Here is a 17765-nt window from a genome sequence, read left to right as displayed (position 1 = left end):
AGCTCACTACCACAGCCACATTCGCTTCCTCAGTGCCTGCCTCTGTAACCAACTCATCCCACACGGACTCCGGACCACCTTTAAACCAGCAGAGTTCGGACGCGAACAGGACAAACAGTACAGACTACAGATTCAAAAATACCAGCAACAGTTCTCCTTCAAGATCCTCCGCTCCACGCTTGCAGCAATGCGCCGGCCCCTAACCTCTCTCCAATCAGCCCTGCCTCAGCTGAAAGCCACACTCTCTCAGAATTGCAAAGGACTGCTTTATTCCTGATGAAGGGCTTTTGCCCGAAACGTCGATTTCGAAGCTACTTGGATGCTGCCTGAACTACTGTGCTCTTCCAGCACCACTAATCCTGAGTCACATGAGTACCTGCCATGTACAAGGTGGGAGGTGTCCCCATGCATAATAGTGGTATCTATGTTCACAATCTGACACGTCTTGCAGCGTCTACCGTGACAGAGTTGAATGGAGTTGTCCTGAGAGCTGGGCAGCTTGCTACAAACAACGATCGGTTTGAGGTTTGGTGGTTGTTTAAAGGCAAGTAGTGGAGGTGTGGGGAAATCTTGGTGAGGTGCTCATCCTCATTGATAATGTGTTGCAGGTCACGAAGAACAAGGCGTGGGAAATATTGAACAACGAAGGGTACCCTGTCTGTCTCCTGAGGAGGTAATTACGGTTCCTTGCTGTGGCACATCGGAACTGGCGGTCGATGAGTTGAGCATCATACCCCGCTCTTGTGAGGGCATCCTTGAGTACTTCCAGGTGTCCGTCAGGTCTTTCCAGGTCCTTCCAGTCATATAGACGGGTTAGCTCCAGGAAAGGTGAGAGAGGTTGGCACCTAGGAGTCTTTTGTGGATATACCTATTTCAAACAGGTATGCTGTTTTGGAAAATGTAGGGGGTGATGGATTCTCAGGGGAACATAGCACGAACAGCCAAGTTTCTGGTATTGAGACGGGCTCTAATGCAACGAGGGGTACATTGGCTTCCAAGAGATCAATTGTGTTAGGGGATTCTGTAGTCAGAGGTACAGACAGACGTTTCTGTGGCCAGCAGAGAAAAAGCAGAATGGTGTGTTGTTTCCCTGGTGCCAGGATCAAGGATATCTCAGAGAGGGTGCAGAATGTTCTCACGGGGGAGAGGGGCCAGCAGGAGGTCATTGTCCACATTGGAACCAATGACATTGGAAGGGAAAAGGTTGAGATTCTGTAGGGAGATTACAGACAGTTAGGCAGAAATTTAAAAAGGAAGTCCTCAAGGGTAGTAATATCTGGATTACTCCGAGTGCTACAAGCTAATGAGGGCAGGAAGAGGAGGATAGAGCAGATGAATGTATGGCTGAGGAGCTGGTGTATGGGAGAAGGATTCACATTTTTGGATCATTGGAATCTCTTTTGGGGTAGAAGTGACCTGTACAAGAAGAACAGATTGCACCGAAATTGGAAGGGGACTAATATACTGACAGGGAAATTTGCTAGAACTGTTTGGGAGGATTTAAACTAGTAAGGTTGGGGGGGGGGGGGGGGGGAGGTGGGACCGACAGAGATAGTGAGATAGACCTGAGATGGTACAGCTGAGAACAGAAGTGAGTCAAACAGTCAGGGCAGGCAAGGACAAGGTAGGACTAAGAAACTAAATGGCATTTATTTCAATGCAAGGGGCCTAACAGGGAAGGCAGGTGAACTCAGGGCATGGTTAGGAACATGGGACTGGGACATCATAGCAATTACGGAAACATGGCTCAGGGATGGGCAGAATTGGCAGCTTAATGTTCCAAGATACAAATGCTACAGGAAGGACGGAAAGGGAGGCAAAGGGGGGAAGGGGGTGGGGTGGGGGGGGGGGGGGGGGGGGGGAGGTGGCATTTTTCATAAGGGATAGCATTACACCTGTGCTGAGGGAGGATATTCCTGGAAATACATCCAGGGAAGCTATTTGGGTGGAACTGAGAAATAAGAAAGGGATGATCACCTTATTGGGATTTTATTATAGACCCCCAATAGTCAGAGGGAAATTGAGAAACAAACTTGTAAGGAGATCCCAGCTATCTGTAAGAATAATAGGGTAGTTATGGTAGGGGATTTTAACTTTCCAAACATCGACTGGGTCTGCCATAGTGTTAAAGGTTTAGAGATGGAGAGGAATTTCTTAAATGTGTACAAGACAATTTTCTGACTCAGTATGTGGATGTACCTACTAGACAAGGTGCAAAACCTGACCTACTCTTGGGAAATAAGGCAGGACAAGTGACTGAGGTGTCAGTAGGGAAGCACTTCGGGGCCAGTGACCATAATTCTATTTGTTTTAAAATAGTGATGGAAAAGGATAGACCAGATCTAAAAGTTGAAGTCCTAAACTGGAAAAAGGCAAATTTTGACAGTATTAGGCAAGAACTTTCGAAAGCTGATTGGAGGCAGATGTTCACAGGTAAAGGGATGGATGGAAAATGGGAATCCTTCAGAACTGAGATAATGAGAATCCAGAGAAAGTATATTCCTGTCGGGGCAAAAGGGAAGGCTGGTAGGTATAGGGAATGCTGGATAACTAAAGAAATTGAGTGTTTGGTTAAGAAAAAGGAAGCATATGTCAGGTACAGACAGGATAGATCAAGTGAATCCTTAGAAGAGTATAAAGGAAGTAGGAGTATACTTAAGAGGGAAATCAGGAGGGCAAAAAGGGGACATGAGATAGCTTTGGCAAATAGAATTAAGCAGAATCCAAAGGGTTTTTACAAATATATTAAGGACAAAAGGGTAACTAGGGAGAGAATAGGGCCCCTCAAAGATCAGCAAGGCGGCATTTGTGTGGAGCCACAGAAAATGGGGGAGATACTAAATGAATATTTTGCATCAGTATTTACTGTGGAAAAGGATATGGAAGATATAGACCATAGGGAAATATATAGTGACATCTTGCAAAATGTCCAGATTACAGAGGAGAAAGTGCTGGATGTCTTGAAACGGTTAAAAGTGGATAAATCCCCAGGACTTGATCAGGTGTACCTGAGAACTCTGTGGGAAGCTAGAGAAGTGATTGCTGGGCCTCTTGCTGAGATATTTGTATCATCGATAGTCACAGGTGAGTTTCCGGAAGACTGGAGTTTGGCAAACGTGGTGCCACTGTTTAAGAAGGGCGGTAAAGACAAGCCAGGGAACTATAGACCGGTGAGCCTGACCTCAGTGGTGGGCAAGTTGTTGGAGGGAATCCTGAGGGACAGGATGTACATGTACTTGTAAAGGCAAGGACTGATTCAGGATAGTCAACATGGCTTTGTGCGTGGGAAATCATGTCTCACAAACTTGATTGAGTTTTTTGAAGAAGTAACAAAGAGGATTGATGAGGGCAGAGCAGTAGATGTGATCTATATGGACTTCAGTAAGGCATTCGACAAGGATCCCCATGGGAGACTGATTAGCAAGGTTAGATCTCATGGAATACAGGGGGAACTAGCCATTTGGATACAGAACTGACTCAAAGGGAGAAGATAGAGGGTGGTGGTGGAGGGTTGTTTTTCAGAGTGGAGGCCTGTGACTAGTGGAGTGCCATAAGGATCAGTGCTGGGTCCTCTATTTTTTGTCATTTACATGTCATTAAATGATTTGGATGCGAGCATAAGAGGTACAGTTAGTAAGTTTGCAGATGACACCAAAATTGGAGGTGTATTTGACAGCGAAGAGGGTTACCTCAGATTACAACAGGATCTGGACCAGATGGGCCAATGGGCTGAGAAGTGGCAGATGGAGTTTAATTCAGATAAATGCGAGGTGCTGCATTTTGGGAAAGCAAATCTTAGTAGGACTTATACACTTAATGTTAAGGTCCTAGGGAGTGTTGTTGAACAAAGAGACCTTGGAGTGCAGGTTCATAGCTCCTTGAAAGTGGAGTCGCAGGTAAATAGGATAGTGAAGAAGGCGTTTGGTCTGCCTTCCTTTATTGGTCAGAGTACTGAATACAGGGGTTGGGAGGTCATGTTGTGGCTGTACAGGACATCGGTTAGGCCACTGTTGGAATATTGCGTGCAATTCTGGTCTCCTTCCTGTCGGAAAGATGTTGCGAAACTTGAAAGGGTTCAGAAAAGATTTACAAAGATGTTGCCAGGGCTGGAGGATCTGGGGCTGTTTTCCCTGGAGCATCGGAGGCTGAGCGGTGACCTTATAGAGGTTTAAAAAATTATGAGGGGCATGGATAGGATAAATAGACAAAGTCTTTTCCCTTGGGTTGGGGAGTCCAGAAGTAGAGGGCATAGGTTTAGGGTGAGAGGGGAAAGATATAAAAGAGACCTAAGGGGCAACTTTTTCACATAGAGGGTGATACGTTTATGGAATGAGTTGCCAGAGGAGGTGGTGGAGGCTGGTACAATTGCAATATTTAAGAGGCATTTGGATGGGTATATGAATAGGAAGGGTTTGGAGGGATACGGGCCTGGTGCTGGCAGGTGGGACTAGATTGGGTTGGGATATCTGGTCGGCATGGACGGATTGGATCGAAGGGTCTGTTTCTATGTTGTACATCTCTATGACTCTATGACAAGCATTTGGAGTGTTCCTCCTTTGTCAGGACAGCTGAAGGACATCCTCATAAGAACAGGATACGATGCCCTGTTCATTGATTGCCACAGTAAGAAACCATCATGACCTCTTCAGGAGTCAGGTTCGGGATACGACCCTTAGGGTACCCTTCATTGTCCAGCAGCCCCCAGTGTGGTATTGTGGGCAACATTTCACATTGCATGATGGGAGAAAAATTGGTCAGTTCTCGAGTTATAATTCAGTAAGTTAAAGGACAAAGGAAACAGCTTTCAGGACCAGGTGAACATAAACAAATTCCATAAGATTAGATTACTTACAGTGTGGAAACAGGCCCTTCGGCCTAACAAGTCCACACCGACCCTCCAAACAGCAACCCACCCTGACCCATTCCTCTACATTAACCCCATCACCTAACAGTACAAGTAACTTAGCATGGCCAATTCACCTAACCTGCACATTTTTGGACTGTGGGAGGAAACCGGAGAAAACCCACGCAGACACAGGGAGAATGTGCAAACTCCACACAGACAGGCGGCAGAGGCTGGAATTGAACCTGGGACCCTGGCGCTGTAAGGCACCAGTGCTAACCACTGAGCAACCGTGCTACCCCAGACTTTATAATTTTGATAAAACATATGACATTTTATAAATTCCTACTTTGGAAACAGAACCAGTCTGACTCAAGGTTGGAATATAGACAAACTCTAACCTCACACCTTTAATGTGTTGTCTGAGCTGAGATGTCACTTTATTTTTAAAAAAAATCTTAAGTTATCTTGAGAATGTGACTTGAAGGAAGTTCTGGGATTTTCATATTAATGAATCGAAACCTGCAACCCATTCTAAGTGATTAAAGACTTAATAGCAATTTGTTTAATACATCGCATCAGTTGCATGACACTTTGATCTTTTACAATAAATTCTGCCTCATTAGCTACCTGATGACTGAGCAGTGTTCTGAAAGCTCGTACTTCCAAATAAACTTGAGTTATAACCTGGTGTTGTGTGATTTCTAACTTTATCTACCCCAGTCCAACACCGGCACCTTCACATCATTAATAAACACAGATACAACATACAGACAGTTCTCGGAGAAAGTGCGTTTTGGCAGTACAATTTGGCTATAATGTCGCTGAAGAACTAGGAAATGATATTTGAAGAATACTTACCTCCGTTGGCAATAGCATAATTCTACTGGGAATTGGTTTGCGCACTTTGTTCTGTGCACTCACTGACATGCGCACCAAAATCTCAACTCCGTTCTATGCATGCGCTGATGTCCACACATGCACAACATCAGTCCTAGTCTTCATGCCGTTCTGCGCAAGCACCAATGTCAGCAAATAACAGAGCAGCTTTCTGTGAGAAGCACTGTACTGAGAGCAGTTTTCTTACTTTTTTATATGTACTGCGTTTACTTTTGTTTTGTTGATAAATATGATTTCAATCTTCTTTCAGGTTGTGCGAAACTTTATGTTAGACCTTTGGGTGACTTTTGAGCGATCCTGAGTGACATTTTTTGCTAGTCTGCCCCGAACTCCACTTTTCCCATAAGGCCCCGTTATTTCTATTAAAGTGTTTTTCTATTAAGTGAGGTTTCGCTGGAACGCAACTGCAGCATTATAGGAGAACTACCTGCAGTCATTAATTATTTTAGTTTGGTCAGCACATCTAAGTATACATTGGCCTCTTTGCCTCTAATAAGCTCCACCCCATCTCTTGATGGCATTAGACAGACTTCTGGTTCTCTGAGATATTGAATTATAGGTATCTTTATTAACTAACTTAGCAGCTATATCTACTAAACCACATTCTCATTCAATCATAACTCCTTGTGTTTACTACAATGCATTTTCATTCATTCATAAAACTGCATTTTTGTACTGCATTTTACTATTTCAAGATAGACTAAATTAAAACATCCTTCCAAACTCATAATTTCTTCACAGCTTCAACCCTTACCAGATTTATTTATATCAGAAGCTACCTCTGAATATGTATCAAAGACTACTAATCTATTCAGAAACAATACCCTGACCACTACAGTGTCTCCAAAACCCATTCAAAACTATGGAAACATTATAATAATATTAATCAGCTCTAACCAACAGTCTCTCAAGACCTGAATCATAGAGTCCGTACAGTGTGGAAACAGGTTATTTGGCCCAAGTTCACACTGACCCTCCAAAGAGTAATCCACACAGATCCATTCCCCTACTACTCTACCTTTCCCCTGACTAATGCACCTAGTCTTCACATCCCTGAACACTGCGGCAATTTAGCATGATGAATTCACCTAACCTGAATGTCTTTGGACTGTGGTAGGAAAGTGGAGCACCCGAAAGAAACCCACGCAGATACAGGGAGAATGTGCAAACTCTACACAAACAGTTGCCTGAGGCTGGAATCAAACCCTGATCCTTGGTGCTGAGAGACAGCAGTGCTAACTACTGAGCCACCGTGTCACCCTAATAGACAATAGACAATAGGTGCAGGTGTAGGCCATTCTGCCCTTCAAGTCTGCACCACCATTCAATATGATCATGGCTGATCATCCTCAATCAGTATCCTGTTCCTGCCTTATCTCCATAACCCTTGATTCCACTATCCTTGAGAGCTCTATCCAACTCTTTCTTAAAAGAATCCAGAGACTGGTCCTCCACTGTCCTCTGGGGCAGAGCATTCCACACAGCCACCACTTTCTGGGTGAAGAAGTTTCTCCTCATCTCTATCCTAAATGGTCTACCCGTATTTTTAAGCTGTGTCCTCTGGTTCGGCACTCACCCATCAGCAGAAACATGTTTCCTGCCTCCAGAGTGACCAATCCTTTAATAATCTTATATGTCTCAATCAGATCCCCCTCTCAGTCTTCTAAACTCAAGGGTATACAAGCCCAGTCGCTCCAGTCTTTCAGCGTAAGGTAGTCTCGCCATTCCGGGAATTGACCTCGTGAACCTACACTGCACTCCCTCAATAGTCAGAATGTATTTCCTCAAATTTGGAGACCAAAACTGCACACAGTACTCCAGATGTGGTCTCACCAGAGCCCTGAACATCTGCAGAAGAACCACTTTGCTTCTATACTCAATCCCTCTTGTTATGAAGGCCAGCATGCTATTAGCCTTCTTCACTACCTGCTGTACCTGGATGCTTACCTTCATTGAGTGGTGTACAAGAACACCCAGATCTCTCTGTACTGCCCCTTTACCTAAATTGATTCCATTTAGGTAGGAATCTGCCTTCCTGTTCTTGCCACCAAAGTGGATAACAATACATTTATCCATATTAAACTGCATCTGTCATGCATCTGCCCACTCACCTAACTTGTCCAGGTCACCTGTAATCTCCTAACATCCTCCTCACATTTTACCCTATCACCCAGCTCAGTATCATCAGCAAATTTGCTAATGTTATTGCTAATACCATCTTCTATTTCATTAACATATATTGTAAAAAGCTGCTGTCCCAGCACTGATCCCTGCGGTACCCCTCTGGTCACTGCATGCCATTCTGAAATGGAGCCGTTTATCACTACTCTTTGTTTCCTATCAGCCAACCCACTTTCAATCCAAGTTAGTACTTTGCCTCCAATACCATGCGCCCTAATTTTGCTCACTAACCTCCTATGTGAGACTTTATCAAAAGCTTTCTGAAAGTCCAGGTATACTACATCTACTGGATCTCCCTCGTTCATCTTCAGAGTTACAGCCTCAAAAAAAGATTAGTCAAGCATGATTTCCCCTTCATAAATCCATGCTGACTCTGACCTATCCTGTTACTATCATCTAGTTGTGTCTAATTTCATCCTTTATAATAGACTCCAGCATCTTTCCCACCACTGAGGTCAGACTACCTGGTCTATAATATCCTGTTTTCTCTCTCCCACCTTTCTTAAAAAGTGGTATAACATTAGTCACCCTCCAATCCGTAGGAACTGATCCCGAATCTATCGAACTCTGGAAAATAATCACCAACGCATCCACGATTTCTCGAGCCATCTCCTTCAGTACCCTGGGATGTAGACCAACAGGCCCCGGGGACTTATCAACCTTCAGACCTAACAGTCTCTCCAACACCAATCCCTGGCAAATATAAATTCCCTTAAGTTCAGGTCCTTCAGCCACTGTTACCTCAGGGTGATTGCTTGTGTCTTCCCCAGTGAACACAGATCTGAAGTACCAATTCAATTCTTCTGCCATGTCTTTGTTCCGTAATATATTCCCCTGTTTCTGTCTTCAAGGGCCCAATTTTAGTCTTAACCATTTTTTGCCTTTCACACACCGAAAAAAGCTTTTAATATCCTCCTTTATATTTTTGGCCAGTTTACCTTTGTACCTCATTTTTTCTCTGCATATTTCCTTCTTAGTAATCCTCTGTTGTTCTTTAAAAGCTTCCCAGTCCTCTGTTTACCCATTTATCTTTGCTATGTTATACCTTTTCTCTTTTAACTTTATATGTTTCTTAACTACCCTCATCAGCCACGGCCACCCATGCCTCCTCCTAGGATCTTTCTTCCTTTTTGGAATGAACTGATCCTGCAACCTTTGCATTATACACAGAAATATCCACCATTGCTCCTCCACTGTCATCCCTGCTAAGATATTGCACCATTGAACTTTGGCCAGCTCCTCCCTCATAGCGCCATAGTTCCCTTTAGTGAACAGAAATATTGTCACTTCTGATTGTACCCTCTCCCTCTCAAATTGCAGATTGAAGCTTATTGTATTATGGTCACTACTTCCCAATGGCTCCTTCACTTCGAGGTCCCTGACGAATTCTGGTTCGTTGCACAATACCAGATCCAGAATTGCCTTCTCCCTGGTAGGCTCCAGCACCAGCTGTTCTAAGAATCCATCTCGGAGGCACTCCACAAAATTTTTTTCTTGAGGTCCAATACCATCCTGATTCTCCCAGTCTACCTACATGTTGAAATCCCCCATAACAACTGTAGTAACATCTTTGCGACAGGCCAATTTCAGCTCCTGATTCAACTTACATCCGACATCCAGACTACTGTTTGGGGGCCTGTAGATAACTCCCAAGGGGGTCTTTTTACCCTTAGAATTTCTCAGCTCTATCCATACTGACTTTACATCCCCTGATTCTAGGCCCCACCGCACAAGGGACTGAATATCATCCCTTACCAACATGGCCACCCTACCCCCTCTGCCCGTCAGTCTGTCCTTATGATAGCATGTGTAGCCTTGAATATTCATTTCCCAGGCCCTGTCCACTTGAAGCCACGTCTCAGTTATCCCCACAATATCGTATCTGCCAATTTCCAAAAGAGCCTCAAGCTCATCCATCTTATTTCTAATGCTTCGTGCATTCGTGTATAGTATTTTTAATTTGTTACTGCCCTCACCCGTCCCATCAACTGCAATTTCACTCAACCTGACAGCATGATCCCTTTCTGAGTTTTCTGCCTCATTGATACAGTTGTCTTTCTTGACTTCTCTTGTTCTTTCCCTTCAATTTCCTTCTTAAACATTCAGTTTGTCCCCTGATTACAGAATATTAGCTTCCCAACTAGTATTACTTGTTAAGTACATTAAACAGGGCTACTAAATTTACTATCAAAACAGCACTTCTGTGAAATTGCACGAACGAATGAAACTCACAACGGCAAATAGTAAACAAAACGTCATGGCACACCTGTGTGCCATCAGTTTAATTTCTTTAATAGTTTTATTTAATACATGTCTAATTTTTAACTTATTTAGAGCAAAAGGTCTAGTATTTTTACTAACTTAAAAGACACAGGGACTAATACCGCTTAATTACGCAAGCTCAGACTGAACAAACGCTCTAATCCTATCAGGAGCAACAGCCACCATTTAAGAAATGTTCAAACCATCTCCTGTTTCCCAGCACAGAAGTCATCCAAACCTTTGTATATACAACAGATGAATCAATGTAACAATATAGTGATAGAATTTTAATTTCTATAAGAATTATGTATAAATAGGCTACATAATGCTGTATTTCAGGACTCCTTCACCACCTCAAACTGTGCTACTGCGGTTGCTGAATGATGAGACTATTTTCGCCAATCACTGATTTTGGTTGTTATTTGAATATGATTCCACACCTTTTATGTTAAATGCTGTTCTATTCTCATATTACTCTTTGGCAATATTTCCTTTGGCAATTTGTCCTCTCAGTTTTGTGTTTTCTGGTTCTTAATTGAAGAATTCACCTGAGATCTATCATTCCTCTCTTCCATTTCATTAAATCCACTCTCCATACCTCATCATCATCCACAGAGCCTTAGTTACAATTCCTCTACTTTCTTTCCTTTTGGAACATGCTACCCCTGTACCTGAATCAACTTCTCCATTAAAGATCGCCAATTGCTGGGAGTTTTCTATAGGCCTCCGAATAGTCCCAGAGATGTAGAGGAAAGGATAGCAAAGATGATTCTCGATAGGAGTGAGAGAGGCAGGGTAGTTGTCATGGGGAGCTTCAACTATCCAAATATTGACTGGGATCACTACAGTATGAGTACTACAGATGGGTCAGTTTTTTTTAGATTAGATTAGATTACTTACAGTGTGGAAACAGGGCCTTTGGCCCAACAAGTCCACACTGACCCGCCGAAGCGCAACCCACCCATACCCCTACATATACCCCTTACCTAACACTATGGGCAATTTAGCATGGCCAATTCACCTGACCTGCACATCTTTGGACTGTGGGAGGAAACCGGAGCACCCGGAGGAAACCCACGCAGACACGGGGAGAATGTGCAAACTCCACACAGTCAGTCGCCTGAGGCAGGAATTGAACCCGGGTCTCTGGCGCTGTGAGGCAGCAGTGCTAACCACTGTGCCACCGTGCCGTTTTTGTCCAGTGTGTGCAGGAGGGCTTTCTGACACAGTATGTAGACAGACCAACAAGGGGCGAAGCCACTTTATATTTAGTGCTGGGTAACGAACCTGGCCAGGTGTTAGATTTGGAAGTAGGTGAGCACTTTGGAGACAGCGATCACAATTCTGTCAGGTTTACTTTAGTGATGGAAAGGGATAGGTGTACTCCACCGAGCAAGAGTTACAGCTGGGGGAAGGGAAATTACAATGCAATTAGGAAAGATTTAGGAAGCGTAGATTGGGGGAGGAAACTGCAGGGGATGAGCACATTAAAAATGTGGAGCTTATTCAAGGAAAAGCTCCTGTGTGTCCTAGATAAGTATGTCCCTGTCAGGCAGGGAGGAAGATTTAGAACGCGTGAGCCGTGGTTTACTAAGGAAGTGGAATCCCTGGTCAAGAAAAAGAAGAAGGCTTATGTTAGGACAAAATCTGAAAACTCAGTTAAGGCGCTTGAGGGTTACAAGGTAGCCAGGAAAGACCTAAAAAGAGGGCTCAGAAGAGCCAGGAGGGGACATGAGAAGTTGTTGGTGGATAGGATCAGGGTTAATCCTAAGGCTTTCCATAGGTATGACAGGAATAAAAGAATGACGAGAGTTAAATTAGGGCCAATCAAGGATGGTAGTGGGAAGTTGTGTGTGGAGTCAGAGGAGATAGGGCAAGCACTAAATAAATAATTTTCGACAGTGTTCACTATAGAAAATGAAAATGTTGGTGAGGAAGATACAGAGATACTTTCATCTAGACTAGAAGAGATTGAGGTTCACAAGGAAGAGGTATTGGAATTATTACAGAATGTGAAGATAGACAAGTCCCCTGGACCAGATGGGATCTATCCTAGGATCCTCTGGGAAGCAAGGGAAGAGATTGCCGAGCCTTTGGCATTGATCGTCAAATCATCATTGTCTACAGGAATAGTGCTTGAGGACTGGAGGATAGTAAATGTGGTTCCCTTGTTCAAAAAGGGTAGTAGAAACAACCCTGGTAATTATAGACCAGTGAGTCTCACTTCAGTTGTTGGTAAAATGTTGGAAAAGGTTATAAGAGATAGGATTTACAACCATCTAGAAAAGAGTAATCTGATCAGGGACAGTCAGCGCGGTTTTGTGAAGGCTAGGTCGTGCCTAACAAATCTTATTGAGTTTTTTAACAAAGTGACCAAACAGGTAGATGAGAGTAAACTGGTTGATGTGGTGTATATTGATTTCAGCAAAGCGTTCAATAAGGTTCCCCACAGTGGGCTATTACACAAAATGCGGATGAATGGGATTGTGGGAGACATAGCAGTTTGGATCAGTAATTGGCTTGCTGAAAGAAAACAAAGGGTTGTAGTTGATGGAACATGTTCATCTTGGTATCCAGTTACTAGCGGCGTACCGCAAAGGTCGGTGTTGGGTCCACTGCTGTTCATCATTTTTATAAATGACTTGGATGAGGATTTAGAAGGGTGGGTTACTAAATTTGCAGATGACATTAAGATTGGTGGAGTTGTGGATAGTGATGAAGGATGTAGTAGGTTGCAGAGAGACATAGATAGGATGCAAAGCTGGTCTGAGAGCTGGCAAATGGAGTTTAATGTGGAAAAGTGTGAGGTGATACACTTTGGCCAGAGTAATCGGAATGCAAAGTACTGGGCTAATGATAGGATTCTTGGGAGTGCAGATGAGCAGAGAGATCTCGGTGTCCATGTACACAGATCCCTGAAAGTTGCCACCCAGATTGACAGGGTTGTTAAGAAGGCATACAGTGTTTTGGCCTTTATTAATAGAGGGATTGAGTTCCGGAACCAGGTTATGCTGCAGCTGTACAAAACTCTGGTGCGGCCACACTTGGAATATTGTGTACAGTTCTGGTCACCGCATTATAAGGACGATGTGGAAGCTTTGGAGAGGGTGCAGAGGAGATTTACTAGGATGTTGCCTTGTATGGAAGGAATGTCTTACAGGAAAGGCTAAGGGCCTTGAGGGTGTTCTCATTAGAGAGAAGAAGGTTGAGAGGTGACTTAATAGAGACATACAAGATAATCAGAGGGTTAGATAGGGTGGACAGGGAGAGCCTTTTTCCAAGTATGGGGACTGAAAACATGAGGGGACACAACTTTAAAGTGAGGGGAGATAGGTAGAAGACAGATGTCAGAGGTAGTTTCTTTACTCAAAGAGTAGTAAGGGTATGGAATGCGCTGCCTGCAATGGTAGTAGATTCGCCAAGTTTAAGTGCATTTAAGTCATCATTGGACAGGCATATGGACGTACATGGAATAGTGTAGGTGGGATGGGCTTCAGATTAGTATGACAGGGTGGCACAACATTGAGGGCCGAAGGGCCTGTACTGTGCTGTAATGTTCTATATTCTATTGTCACATTACTCTAAATTAAGTCCATTTCCATTTCAGAAGTTCAACTTTAGATTGCTTTTTGCTGTTCTCTTCAAGTTTGACCATATAGATAATGGAATTTAAATTCATTTATTTAAATCAGGAATTGAAAGCTAGTCTCAGGGTGTCCATGAAATTAGAAAACAATCCATCTCGATTACTAATGTTCTTTAGGGAGGGAAAACTGCTGTCTTTACTTCGTCTGTTCTGCAAGTGACTCCAGACTCTCAGCAATGTGGCAAAAGCGAGGACTGAAGATGCTGGAGATTAGAGTCTAGATTAGAGTGGTGCTGGTGAAGGGCTTTTGCCCAAAATGTCGATTTTCCTGCTCCTTGGATGCTGCCTGACCTGCTGTGCTTTTCCAGCACCACTCTAATCTAAACTCTCAGCAATGTGGTTGACTCTTAAGTGCCCTCTAAAACAGCCCAGTGAGACACACAGTTCAACAGCAACGAGGGATGAACAATTGCTGGCCTTACCAGTAGCATCCAAATCACACGAAAGAATTAAGAAAAAAAGAGAAAAACAAGCATACAAAGAGTTCAGAAAGTAGAGAAAGAGAAAAGAGAAGTAGGTGAGTAGTATTATTTGTGTTAGAAAGATAAGATGTCAAGGAGTTAAAGGTGCAATCCCTTTGATTAGAGCTGAGTAGTAAAATAGATATGAACATCCTGTTACTCTGCAAGCAGTGAATGAGAGGGGAACAAATCTATACGGAAATCAAAGAGATGCTCAAGGACTATAGTCCTTAATTACAAAATTATCATTCAAAAAGACAGACTAAATGGTAAAAGTTGGGTGAAGGAATTCTTGAAATGCATTCAAGAGAAGTCCCTTGTTCTACATTCTCAGTCCAATAAGGACTGAGGCACTGCTGGATGTGATGTTGGGGAATGAGGTGGATCATGTGTCTGTGCCAGAACATTGGGAAAGAGTAATGTTCCATTCCAATAGAGAACATAAATATCTGATTCACTGCCAGAGTTATACGAGCTACTGACAGGAGTCTTTTCAACTGGGAAATATTATAATTGGAAACACCAATCGATTTCACCAGTCCTTCATCCACCAAACTTTCCATAGCCTGTTGGTAAAAAGAAAAGAATTAAACCGTATCAAAATATACACCATAACCATGGAATAAGAAATGTGTATTGTGTTTAGCATGAAGGTGCTGCACACTTTACCTTATCCAATAGAAAAGGAAACATGTGCTTTACTCTATTTATGACTTACTGGTGTAGGTTGATGGAAATAAAGCCTCACTAATCCCAGGGTTGTCACTGAAGTTAAAGCTTTTACAATAATTGCACAAAATTCCCCAAATTACTGGATTTTTAGACAAAGGTTGCTAGAGAACACAAGCCAGTGCTGAGGTGAACCTTAACACCAGGTTTCCCTACTTAACAAGAATCACTTTTTAGTTAAACACTTACTTAGACTCTAGCTACAGGTAACCAGTTATAAATGGTCAGAATGAAATATTGTAAGTTAAAACTATAATACATTATGTATTCTCCCCTAAACACAAACACACACGGTGACATTTAAAAATAAGCTAGTAATGAAAGAAAATTGAAAGGCAGTTCATTTATAGATTGCTGAGGTGATCCTTCTGATTATTACGCCAGTCAGAAGTTGCCCTTCAGTAATCTTTCTTTGGATGCTTCTACTTGTTTGCAAGAGACACAAGGTGGCTGTTTGTGGATTTCACCAGTTTCCTCATTTCCCCTCCCCACCTTATCCTAGTTCCAACCTTCCACCTCGGCACCGCCCTCGTGACCTGTCCATCTTCCTTCCCACCTATCCGCTTCATCCTCCTCTCCAACCTATCACCATTCACCCCATCTACATTTACCTATTGCACTCTCAGCTACATTCCCCCCAGCCCCACTCCCTCCCATTTGTTTCTCCACCTCCTCAGCTCACAGCCTCATTCTTGATGGACGGCTTTTGCCTAAAATGTTGATTCTCCTGCTCCTCAGATGCTGTCTGCCCTACTGTGCTTTTCCAGCACCACACTCTTGACTCTGATCTCCAGTCCTCAGTCTCTCCTATAAATGTTTCTGGCTTACTACACTGCAACTAAACAAAAGGAGGACTTTTCTTTTCAGGTTTAGAATGAATTTTTACTGTAAAGAATAGAGATAGGTTCTGCGCAGGTGAAGATCAAAATATTTCCCTCTATCTTGTTCCAGTCTCAAACTGATCAGTTACCCGAGAATCAATCACAGCTGTTGGCAGGCAAAAGGATTTTATCAATGATAGCTAGATAGTCCATAGAACTACTTCTTATTGCCACACAGCTCCACCTGTGCACAAAATCCCTTGTCTTGGTTGTATGCAATCCCTTCAATTACTGCTTGTTCAAACAGCTGTCTACGCAATGCTTGCTGTAAGTTTTGTTTTATTTCACCCATGGCATTTGAGCATTGCTGGGTGGGATGTATTACCAGCATTTATTACCAATCCTAGTTGCCTTAGAGAAGGTGAACTTCTTGAACCACTGCAGTCCATTTGTTGTAGGTCGACCCATAATGCCCCTAGGGAGAGAGCTACAGGACTTTGACCCAGTGACACTGAAGGAATGGTGATATATTTGTAAGTTAGGATGGCGAGTGGCTTGGAGAGGAATGTGCAGGTGGTGGTGTTCCCATCTATTTGCTGCCCTTGCCCTTCTACATGGGAGAAGCTGAGAATTTGGAGGAACCTTGGTGAGTCATTGCAGTGCATTTTGTAGGTGGTACACACTGATGCCATGTTCATCAGTGGTAGAGGGAGTGAATGTTGAAGGTGGTAGGTGGGTGCCATTCAAGTAAACTGTTTGCCCTGGATGGTTTCAAGCTTCTTGAATATATTTGAAGGTGCATTCATCCAGGCTGGCAGGGAGTATTCCATCACAATCCTGACAGATAATTTTGAACGATGGATAGGCTTTGGGGAATCAGGAAGCAAGTTACTCACTACAGGGATTCATAGCCACTGACCTGCACTTCTGTTTATGTTTGAACCAAGGTTGCAATGATTTCAGGAACTGAGTGGCCCTAGCAAAACCCAAACTGAGCATAAACAAGTGATGCATGATGGCACTGTTGGATTTATGTATTGTGGGTACAAAACATACTGGGCAACTTTCCACATTGTTGGGTAGATGTCAGAGTTGTGACTGTACTACAATCTTTTTGCAACAATCTTCAGCCTTCTCTTTTGCAACATATTGAGCACTTCCATCATTGAAGATGGGGATATTCAAAGAATTGGCCAAACAAGGGATGTTTCCTGAAGCTTTAAAAAATCTAAACTTCTAACAGATATGAAAGCACAATGTTAAAAATCACACAATACCAGATTATAGTCCAACAAGTTTATTTGGAGGCACTAGCTTTCAAAGCATTGCTTCTTCATCAGGAATATAAGCTGGTGTTGAGATTTTTAACTTTATCCACCCAGTCCAACACTAGCTCCTCCAAATTAAAGCACAATGGTTTACTTTGACAAGTCATAAAACACTCTAAACAATAAAAATCTTCAGAGCTGCTAAAGTAGTTCTCAGAAATTATCACCATTACAAGTTCATTATTAAATTCAGACACACAAAATTCATATGTCAAACTTAAAATAATTTATGTTAAAAACAGTAATGTTTTCTATCACAATAAGGACTTTGCAGGATCAATTGTGATGAATTTATTGTTGTCATTACCAATGCCTAGGTTAATACCAAGTGGATTCTGGATCAGTGGTGCTGGAAGAGCACAGCAGTTCAGGCAGCATCTGAGGAGCAGTAAAATCGATGTTTCGGGCAAAAGCCCTTCATCAGGAATAAAGGCAGAGAACCTGAAGGGTGGAGAGATAAGCTAGAGGAGGGTGGGGGTGGGGAGAAAGTAGCATGGAGTACAATAGGTGAGTGGGGAGGGTATGAAGGTGATAGGTCAGGGAGGAGGGTGGAGTGGATAGGTGGAAAAGAAGATAGGCAGGTAGGACAAGTCA

General features: G+C 43.0%; 1 pseudogene; it reads right to left on the bottom strand.

Annotated features, from left to right (window-relative positions):
• Positions 1-17765, bottom strand: part of LOC140453228 (aldo-keto reductase family 1 member B1-like) — a 97856-nt pseudogene that overhangs the window by 29946 nt on the left and 50145 nt on the right.

Source organism: Chiloscyllium punctatum, chromosome 26 (genome assembly GCF_047496795.1).
Source record: "Chiloscyllium punctatum isolate Juve2018m chromosome 26, sChiPun1.3, whole genome shotgun sequence".
NCBI classification, from domain to species: Eukaryota; Metazoa; Chordata; class Chondrichthyes; order Orectolobiformes; family Hemiscylliidae; genus Chiloscyllium; species Chiloscyllium punctatum.
Note: the sequence above shows the minus strand (reverse complement) of the source record. Positions and strands in the feature narration are given on the sequence as shown.